Source organism: Hylobates moloch, unplaced genomic scaffold (genome assembly GCF_009828535.3).
Source record: "Hylobates moloch isolate HMO894 unplaced genomic scaffold, HMol_V3 SCAFFOLD_13, whole genome shotgun sequence".
Lineage (NCBI taxonomy): Eukaryota > Metazoa > Chordata > Mammalia > Primates > Hylobatidae > Hylobates > Hylobates moloch.
In genome coordinates, this window is record NW_026652288.1 from 31,986,643 (window position 1) to 31,997,211 (window position 10,569).

Sequence of the window (10,569 nt, forward strand, 5' to 3'; positions counted from 1 at the left end):
ACGCCGCTATGCCTGGCTAATTTTTTGTATTTTAGTAGAGACGGGGTTTCACCATGTTGCCCAGTCCGGTCATGAACTCCTGAGCTCAGGCAATCTGCCTGCCTCGGCCTCCCAAAGTGCTGGGATTACAGGCATGAGCCACCGTGCCTGGCTGGAAAATAATATTTAGTACTAATTCTAAAATCGGCATTTTCTTATAAATGGTTACATGAGCTCCTCAGAGAACTGAAGTTTCTCTAGACCCATATAACCCACGTCTATGGGGTCATTCCCACACCTCACAGATAAAATAAGGGAAAGAGTACATAGAATTAGGAGCAGACAGGAAGCACACAGAAATGGAAAATGTGTGTAGGCTTTGGCATTGCAGATCTGAATTCAAATCCTCACTCTGCACCTTATGAGGTAAGTATCCCTAGACATGTTACTTAGCCTTTCCGAATCTTGCTTTCCAAATCATGCATGATATCCACCTCCCTGGACTGTTGTGAAGATTAAACATGAAAGTAGTTGTGACAAATATGGTCAGTAGGTGTTATCTGTCTTCCTTTCTAGTAAAAAGGCTCTAGACTAGAATGTTCTTAGGTCTTTAATAGGCTTCAGTAATCTCACATGTTAATATTAGTGTTATGTGCTGAACTGGGCTTCCCCCAAAATCCATATGTTGAAGCCCTGAACCTCGGAATGTGACTGTATTTGCAGACAGGGCCTTTAAAGATGTCATTAAGCTCAAATGAGGCTGTTATGAGAAGAGGAAATTGGGACACACAAAGGGAGATACCAGGAATGTGCATACAGAGAGAAAAGGCCAAAGAGAGAGGCGTGGGGAGAAGCCAACCCTGCTGACACCTTGATCTTGGACTTGCAGCCTCCAGAACTGTGAGAATATAAATTTCTGTTGTTTAAGTCACCCAGTCTGTGGTATTTTAAACACATTAATACGACTAATATTATAAAAGTGTGTGAACAGTTAAGAAGTGTGCTGACCAGGTTCTATCCTAGTTTTGTAGACAATTAGCAGTGTGACGTAGGGCAGGACATTTAACTCCTCTCTACCACATTTTCCACCTCTCAAAGCCAGCCTGCAAGGATCAACTGAGATAATATATGTAAAGACCCTATCACGAAATAAGTGTCCCGTAAAGGGTGATTTCTTTCACTTCTGTCTCCAAATATCAGGTTTCTCATCAGTAACTTGGGAGATTGGATGGACTAAGTAGTCCACCTGGTTCCTTTCAGCTTTGATCATCTGTGATTCTAACAACAGTCTTAGCAACAAGAGTGAGTTTCCTGGCCGGGCGCGGTGGCTCACACCTGTAATCCCAGCACTTTGGGAGGCCAAGGCGGGCAGATCACGAGGTCAGGAGTCAAGACCAGTCTAGCCAACATGGTGAAACCCTATCTCTACTAAAAATACAAAAATTAGCTGGGGCGCGGTGCCGGGCGCCTGTAGTCCCAGCTACTCGGGAGGCTGAGGCAGGAGAATTGCTTGAACCCAGGAGGCAGAGGTTGCAGTGAGCCGAGATCACGCCACTGCACTCCAGCCTGGGTGACAGAGCAAGACTCCGTCTCAAAAAAAAAAAAGGAGTGAGTTTCCTTTCTGTAATGCCAAAAAGTGTTTCCAAAGTCCTTTCCATCTCACAGTAGTCCAAGGGGTACATATACCCCTTGAACCTGATGAAGCCCCAGCAGACCCGATTAACCACCCCTAAAGGTTTCTCGGCAGGCAAATCCAGCCAGGCATGCAAACCACACTCATCAATGTTAAGGCTTTTGTACATCCCAGACACAAGCTTTAAATGAATGTAAACCCAAATTTTAATATTTGGGCCCCAGACCTTAAAAATCCCATCTCTACCCACAGTACCTGGCTGAGCAATCCAATTGCCCTCTTCTTGGGGGACCAAGACACGTTTTTAAAATAAAGTTTCTTTGTATTTGCTTTCTGTTTCAGTGAGGCCTCGAGTTCTTGTAGACCAGATACCTTCTTGTTCTGTCAGGGGACAGTGTACAGAGAGAGGAACTGCTGAGCAGTTCCTTTTTTTTTTGTTTCAAAGCACAATAAGAGTGGTTTAGATACAAGTACTACCAGTTCAGAAAGGGAAGATGGGTGTAGGCAGGAGTAGCCAGGGAAGAAGTAGGACTTCAGAGTAAAAGATGCAAGAGCTAGAAACTCCGTCAAGAAAGGAATTACTCATTTGTTTCCTGTTTGTTCACAACATATGAATTCTATTGCTGTTGAGTTACTTATTCTATACCTTAAAATGAAACAGTCTTGTGAACATCTGACATGTATTTTTTTTCTTTTTCTGTCTTTCTTTTTTTTTTTTTTGAGACAGAGTCTTGTTCTGTCACCCAGGCTGGAGTGCAGTGGCACGATCTCAGCTCACTGCAACCTCTGCCTCCCGGGTTCAAGCGTTCCTCCTGCCTCAGTCCTCCCAGTAGCTAAGACTACAGGCGTGCACCACCATGCCCGGCTAATCTTTGTATTTTTAGTAGAGACGGGATTTCACCATGTTGCCCAGGCTGGTCTCGAACTCCTGACCTCAGGTAATCTGCCCACCTCAGCCTCCCCAAGTGCTGGGATTACAGGCGTGAGCCACCACGCCCAGCCCCAACATGTATTTTTAATGCTTAACCATGGGAGATAGAGCAGTAAATGAAATGAGCCAGCTTAGTTGTCTAAAGCACATTGCTACTGCATTCAAGGTCATGCTTACCCCTGTACCTTGAATCCCAGAGGACTTCCAGCAGATGTGTTCTCTCAGTCAGCAGGGCTCTGGGCAAGGTCACACAGGGCAAACAGATCACCAGTTTTGGTCCACTCCACCGATGACGCATGGGGACACCCTCCGGAGTATAAACAGCCAGGGGCTTGCACAGGCACACTCACATTGGATATTTGTGTTCACAGACTCCAGGAGGCCAGCTTATACTCAGCTGAGGACTGAAGAAATCTCTCTGCGCTTCTCTTGAGGATGACATTCTTGCATACTCTTTCCTCTGTCTTTGCACAAACTACCAGGAACTTGTCTTTATGTTACGTAACTTCTTATTTCAAAAAGAGCATTCTGACAGTAGCCTATCTGCCACAGAGGGATATCAAAGTTTCCTCCGCAAATAAATGTCTACATCCTGGGTTTTCTAAAGGGGCATCAGTGTCAGTGTTTCCCAACTTGTGAGGTGGGTTTCTCTGAAGTGAGATTGAGGGCTACACTATCAGCTAGATTTTTAAATTGTAATGAAGCCTATATATAAACATATGTTCAAGAGAAAAAACTGCAAAGACAGCCACCAAAATAGTAATGGTGCTTATTGCTGGGGAATACAATTATAGGCAATTTTAAATTTCTTTCTTTGGCTTATCTGTATATTCTAATTTTATTTATTAACTAATTTATTTTTTATTTTATTTATTTATTTATTTATTTATTTATTTGAGACAGAGTCTTGTTCTGTTGCCCAGGCTGGAGTGGAGTGCAGTGGCTCCATCTTGGCTCACTGCAACCTCTGCCTCCCAGGCTCAAGCAATTATTGTGCCTCAGCCTCTCGAGTAGCTGGGATTTCAGGTGTGGGCCACCACCATGGCTAATTTTTTGTATTTTTAGTAGAGACAGGGTTTTGCTATGTTGGCCAAGCTGGTCTTGAGCTCTTGGTCTCCAGTGATCCACCTGTGTTGTCCTCCTAAAGTAATGGGATTATAGGCGGGAGCCACCATGCCCAGCCTGTATATTCTAATTCTTCATAGCAAACACCTATTACTTTTGTACTAATAAATGATGTAATATAGAATAAAAAGGGAAAATGTAGAAATATGATTGTAGTAGGCTGAATAATGGCTACCCAAATATCCCAGATCCTAATCCCTGGGAACCGCAAATATTGTGTCTTTTCAGATGTGTTCCATTTAAGGCTCTGAAGCTGGGGAGAGAATTCTGGATGATCCAGGCGGGCCCTTAATAATGGTCCTTATTGGCCGGGCGCCGTGGCTCACACCTGTAATCCCAGCACTTTGGGAGGCCGAGGCGGGCGGATCACGAGGTCAGGAGATCGAGACCATCCTAGCTAACACAGTGAAACCCCGTCTCTGCTAAAAATAAATAAAAAAAATTAGCCGGGCATGGTGGCAGGTGCCTGTAGTCCCCGCTACTTGGGAGGCTGAGGCAGGAGAATGGCGTGAACCCGGGAAGCAGAGCTTGCAGTGAGCTGAGATTGCGCCACTGCACTCCAGCCTGGGTGACAGAGCGAGACTCCATCTCAAAACATAATAATAATAATAATGATAATAATAATAATAATAATGGTCCTTATTAGAGAGAGCCAGAGGGAGATTTGAAACTGACAGGAGAAGTCAGTAAGACCATAAATGCAGAGATTCAAGTAATACGGCTACGAGCCAAAAGATGCCAGTGGCCACCTGCAGCTGGAAGAGGCATAAATGGATTCTCCCCTAAAGCTCCCAGAAGGAGTGTGGCCCTGCTGACACCTTGATTTCAGCCCCATGATACTGATGTTGGACCGGTCCTCAAAACTGTGAGAGAATAAATTTCTGTTGTTTTAAACCACCCAGTTTGTGATATTTTGTTACAGCAACCACAGTAGACTAATACAGTAGTATTTCATAGTAAAATAAGCAAAATTATATCCATATTCATTCAAGTACATCTTCCGGGCTGCCTCACCAGTTTCCTTTGAGAGTGGATTTGCAGTCAGGTGTTTTCAGGGCATTTCAAATAGGTAATTAACTAGTAACTTCGGCATCCTACGTTCCAACAGTTATGTCCCCTGCCCTTATGCTCTTCCTCCCAGTCTCTCCCAATGCTTATTATCCTGGGAGTGTGGTAAAGTGGAAATGCCCAGAGCTCTGGAGCCAAATAGACCTGAGTTCAAGTCTGGGATCCTCCCTGTGACTAATACAAGTCACTTTAGCTTCTTAGCAGTGCAATGATGGTTCCCCAAGTTGCCCCAGGGTTGTTGTGAATATCAGCTGAGATGCCATCTGTGAAGTACCACATGGCACTAACTATTCTGTGACTTTAAGCATATGTAGCTACTCATGCTTTTCACTCCCAGTTTAATGCGGAGGGAAGGAAAAAGTCACGATACTTTTCTTCATAGAGGCCTGTAACTCATAACTCCAAAAATAATTATTCTGGAATTCTGTTAGTCTTCTGCTGACATATTTAGTGGCAGGGAAGTCACTGGGCCAAATCAGGCTGGCAGCTTGCTAATATGCCTTAATAAAGAGGGGTCGGCCGGGCGCGGTGGCTCACGCTTGTAATCCCAGCACTTTGGGAGGCCGAGGCGGGCGGATCACGAGGTCAGGAGATCGAGACCACAGTGAAACCCCGTCTCTACTAAAAATACAAAAAAATTAGCCGGGCGTGGTGGCGGGCGCCTGTAGTCCCAGCTACTCGGAGAGGCTGAGGCAGGAGAATGGCATGAACCCGGGAGGCGGAGCTTGCAGTGAGCCGAGATTGCGCCACTGCACTCCAGCCTGGGTGACAGAGCGAGACTCCGTCTCAAAAAAAAATAAAAAAAATAAAAATAAATAAAAATAAATAAAATAAAGAGGGGTCAATTTTTTTTTTTTTTTTTGATTGAGACAGTTTCATTCTTGTCGCCCAGGCTGGAGTGCAATGGCGTGATCTTGGCTCACTGCAGCTGCCGCCTCCCGGGTTCACGCCATTCTCCTGCTTCAGCCTCCCGAGTAGCTGTGCTTACAGACGTTCGACACCACGCCCGGCTAATTTTTGTATTTTTGTAGAGACGGGGGTTTCACCATGTTGGCCAGGCTGGTCTGGAACTCCTGACCTCAGGTGATCTGCCCATCTCCGCCTCCCAAAGTGCTGGGATTACGGGTGTGAGCCACAGTGCCTGGCCAGGAGGGTTAAATCTTCTTGACTACCTCCTTTAGGAAACACAAGTACGTTGTGCTTATCATCCTCTGCCATATCTATATTTACATTATGTATATTATTATAATTCATATATAAGTATATATTATACATATTACATATGCATACATAAATATACATATATAAATATACATATACATAAATAAATATAAATATATAAATATAAATATATTGTTATAATTAATATATAAGTATATATTATACATATTACATATACATCTATAAATATATCATTTATAAATATAAGTTATATATATTTACATATACTATATAAATACATATTTATATACAATATTATATAAATACATATATTTAGGCCGGGCGTGGTGGCTCACACTTGTAATCCCAGCACTTTGGGAGGCCGAGGTGGGCGGATCACGAGGTCAGGAGATCGAGACCACGGTGAAACCCTGTCTCTACTAAAAATACAAAAAAATTAGCTGGGTGTGGTGGCGGGCACCTGTAGTCCCAGCTACTCGGAGAGGCTGAGGCAGGAGAATGGCATGAACCTGGGAGGCAGAGCTTGCAGTGAGCCGAGATTGCGCCACTGCACTCCAGCCTGGGCGACAGAGTGAGACTCCGTCTCAAAAAAATAAATAAATAAAAATAAATAAATAAATAAATAAATAAATAAATAAATAAATAAATATATTTATATGTAAGTATATAAATACAAATATTTATAAGTATATAAATATATATAATTCCCCATCCTCACCCCTTAAAATTGGACTAATAATTCAGATACTCTATGTAAAAGGGGCTTTGGTAGAATAAACTAAATGCTGGAGGACAGATTGACTCTCAAGGAGTCTGAAATCGTGTTCTAAAATTAACATTTGAAACAACTAGAGATATTTGGCAAGAAGAAGAAAGAATTTCAAGGAGGTTTGATAACTGTGTTATTTGTGGAGGCATGGCATAGGGAAGAGGGAACATGTTTCAGATGCCTATGACAAATGAATATCATGTACAAGGAGTCAATTAATGATAAAATTACTTCTTTAGGGGAATTAGTCATGCTTTTTTTTTTGAGACAGAGTCTAACTCTGTCACCCAGGCTGTAGTGCAGTGGCATGATCTCAGCTCACTGCAATCTCCATCTCCCAGGTTCAAGCGATTCTCCTGCCTCAGCCTCCCGAGTAGCTGGGATTACAGGCATGTGCCACCATGCCAGGCTAATTTTTGTAATTTTTAGTAGAGACAGGTTTTTGCCTTGTTGGCCAGGCTGGTCTCAAACTCCCGGTGTAAAGCAATCTGCCCGCCTCAGCCTCCCAAAGTTCTGGGATTACAGGCGTGAGCCACCACGCTCAGTCTCGTCATGCTTTTTGCACTCCTTGCATTTGTGTTACAGTATTTGGGCAGTTTGCAGTTTCCCAGATTATGATACCAACATCCCCAAGGAAGCAGCCATTTACCGGGTTGCTAAGATATGGTTACCTCCTCCTCTTGTTCCAAGTCGGCAGTCTACATCTCAGCCTTCGGATGCGTGTTCTTCACCCCTGCCTGATACACTGGCTCTCTCTCTCTCTGCTACTCCCAGCTCTAGTAGAGGACTGAAAATTCCAGACTTCCTCAATGCTACAGAGAGAAGCCTCCAGAAGCTAGGCAGGAGGGTGTACCCCCACCATCCACTGATGCTCTAGATTTCTGGGTCGATGGACTCAGGGCTACTGAGAGTAGTCCGGATAGGAAAAAATGATCAGGGCTTGCTAGACAGTATCTAAAATCATTCATCCTGGCTGGGCACGGTGGCTCACGCCTGTAATTCCAGCACTTTGGGAGGCTGAGGTGGGCGGATCACCTGAGGCCAGGAGTTTGAGACCAGCCTGGGCAACATGGTGAAACCCCATCTCTACTAAAAAATACAAAACAATTAGCCAGGCATGGTGGTGCATGCCTGTAATCCCAGCTTCTCAGGAGGCTGAGGTATGAGAATCGCTTGAACCCGGGAGGTAGATGTTGCAGTGAGCCGAGATCGTGACACTGCACTCCAGTCTGGGTGACAGAGTGAGTTTCTGTTTCAAAGAAAACAAAACAAAACAAAATTATTCATCTGGCTGGGCGTGTGGCTCACGTCTGTAATCTGGCACTTTGGAAGGCCAAGGAGGGTGGGTCACCTGAGGCCAGGAGTCCAAGACCAGCCTAGCCAACATGGCAAAACCCGTCTCTACTAAAAAAAAAAATCGAAAAATTAGCCAGGCATGGGGGTGCATGTCTGGAAACCCAGCTACTCGGGAGGCCGAGGGATGAAAATAGCTTGAACCTGGGAGGCAGAGGTTGCAGAGGTTGTAGTGAGCCAAGATCACACCACTGCACTCCAGCCTGGGCAACTGAGCGAGACTCCGTCTCAAAAGAATAAAATAAAATAATAATTCATTCACCACACTTTAAGAGGGTGGTCCTAGGTTGGCCTATTTAAGTTTGAAAAATGAACATACTGTTTTCTAGCGTTAAAAAATCTAATTGTGCAAAAGTATGCAATGAATGAGATAATTACCTTTACAGCTCGATGAAGAAAATGTAGCAAGCATTGGATGTACTTGAACACCAGGGGTCCTCAAGCCCCGGGTGCTAGCTGGTACAGGTCCATGGCCTGCTAGGAACTGGGCTGCACAGCAGAGGTGAGCAGCTCTGTGAGCAAGCATGACCACCTGAGCTCCGTCTCCTGTCAGATCAGTGACAGTGTTAGATTCTCAGAGGAGTGTGAATCTTACTGTGAACTGTGCATGCAAGGGATCTAGGTTGCATGCTCCTTATGAAACTCTAATGCCTGATGAACTGAGATGGAACAGTTTAATCCCAAAACCATTCCCGCTCCCTCACCCCCTATCCATGGAAAAATTGTCTTCCATGAAACTCTGGTGCCAAAAAGGCTGGGGATTGCTGTTCTACACCATTAGAAACTAATTAAACTGCTTTTATCTTTTTAGAATACTTTTTTTTGTGTGAGCTAGGGTCTCATTGTGTTACCCACGCTGGAGTGCTGTGGCGTGATCTTCGCTCACTGCAGCCTTGACCTCCTGGGCTCAAGTGATTTTTCCACCTCAGCAACCCAAGTAGCTGAGACTACAGGCACTTACTGCCAGGCCTAGCAAATTTTTTTTTTTTAATTTTTGTAGAGACAGGGTTTTGTCATGTTGCCCAAGCTGGTCTCAAACTCCTGGACTCAAGCAATCCTACTACCCTGGCCTCCCAAAGTGCTCGTATTACAGGCGTGAGCCACCATGCCTGGCCTAGAATACTTTTTATTCACAAAGGTAATAGTAATACATGTTAAATTCAAAAACTTTGAAAATACAGAAAAAACAAACAAACAAACAAAAAAAACCACAATCCTGCCACCCCAAATAATCACTAATGAGTCTAAAGAGGTATCTCATTGTGGTTATGACTTACATTTCCCTTGTGACTAATGATGTTGTGCACCTTTGATGTGCTTATTGGCCAAATGAATATCTTCTTGGTGAAGCATCTGTTCAAATCTTTTGCTCATTTTTCATGACATTGAGTTACAAGGATTCTTGAAGTATTCTGGAGACAAATCATTTATCAGATGTCTGGATTGTGACTATTTTCTTCTAGTTTGTGATGTGCCTTTTCATTGACTTAACAATGTCTTTCAAAGAGCAGAACTTTAAATTTTTGATGAAATTCTATTCATATATATATATATACATATATATAGAGAGAGAGAGAGAGAGAGAAAGAGAGAGACAGAGTCTGGCTTTGTTGCCCAGGCTGGAGTGAAATGGCATGATCTCGGCTCACTGCAACCTTTGCCTCCTTCAAGTGATTCTCCTGGCTCAGCCTCTCAAGTAGCTGGGACTACAGGCGCATGCCACCACACCAGCTAATTTTTTGTATTTTTAGTAGAGATGGGGTTTCACCATGTTGGCCAGGCTGGTCTCGAACTCCTGACCTCACGTGATTCACCCACCTCGGCCTCCCAAAGTGCTGGGATTACAGGCGTGAGCCACCACACACGGCCTCACCATTTTTTTTTAAGTGATTTGTGCCTTTTGTGTCCTATTTAAGACCTTTGTTATCCCAATGTGGCAAAGATTCCATCTGCAATCTTAATTCCCCTTTGCCATGTAACAAACATACATATTCATAGTGCTATGGTCTGCATGTTTATTTCCCCACAAAATTCATATGTTGAAATCCTCACCCCCAAAATATTAGGACGTAAGGCCTTTGGGGGGTGATTAGGTCACGGGTGAGAAGTCTTTATAAATGGGATTAGTGCTCTTATAAAAGAGGCCCAACATGTAAGCCATAAATATATACACCAACTGTGTACCCATAAAAATTAAAAATTAGGCTACTCAAGAGGCTGAGGCAGGAGAATTGCTTGAGCCAAGAGTTTGAGCTTATAGCGAGCTATGATTGTGCCACTGCACTCCAGTCTGACCAACAGAGAGAGGCACCCTGACTGGAAAAAAAAAAAGAAAAAAAAAAGGCCCGAGAGAGCTCATCATCCCTTCCACCATGTGAGGATATAGTGACAAGATAGCCAACTACGGCTGGGCGCGGTGGCTCACGCTTGTAATCCTAGCACTTTGGGAGGCCAAGGCAGGTGGATCACGAGGCCAGGAGATCGAAACCAGGTGAAACCCTGTCTCTACTAAAAATACAAAAAAAAAAA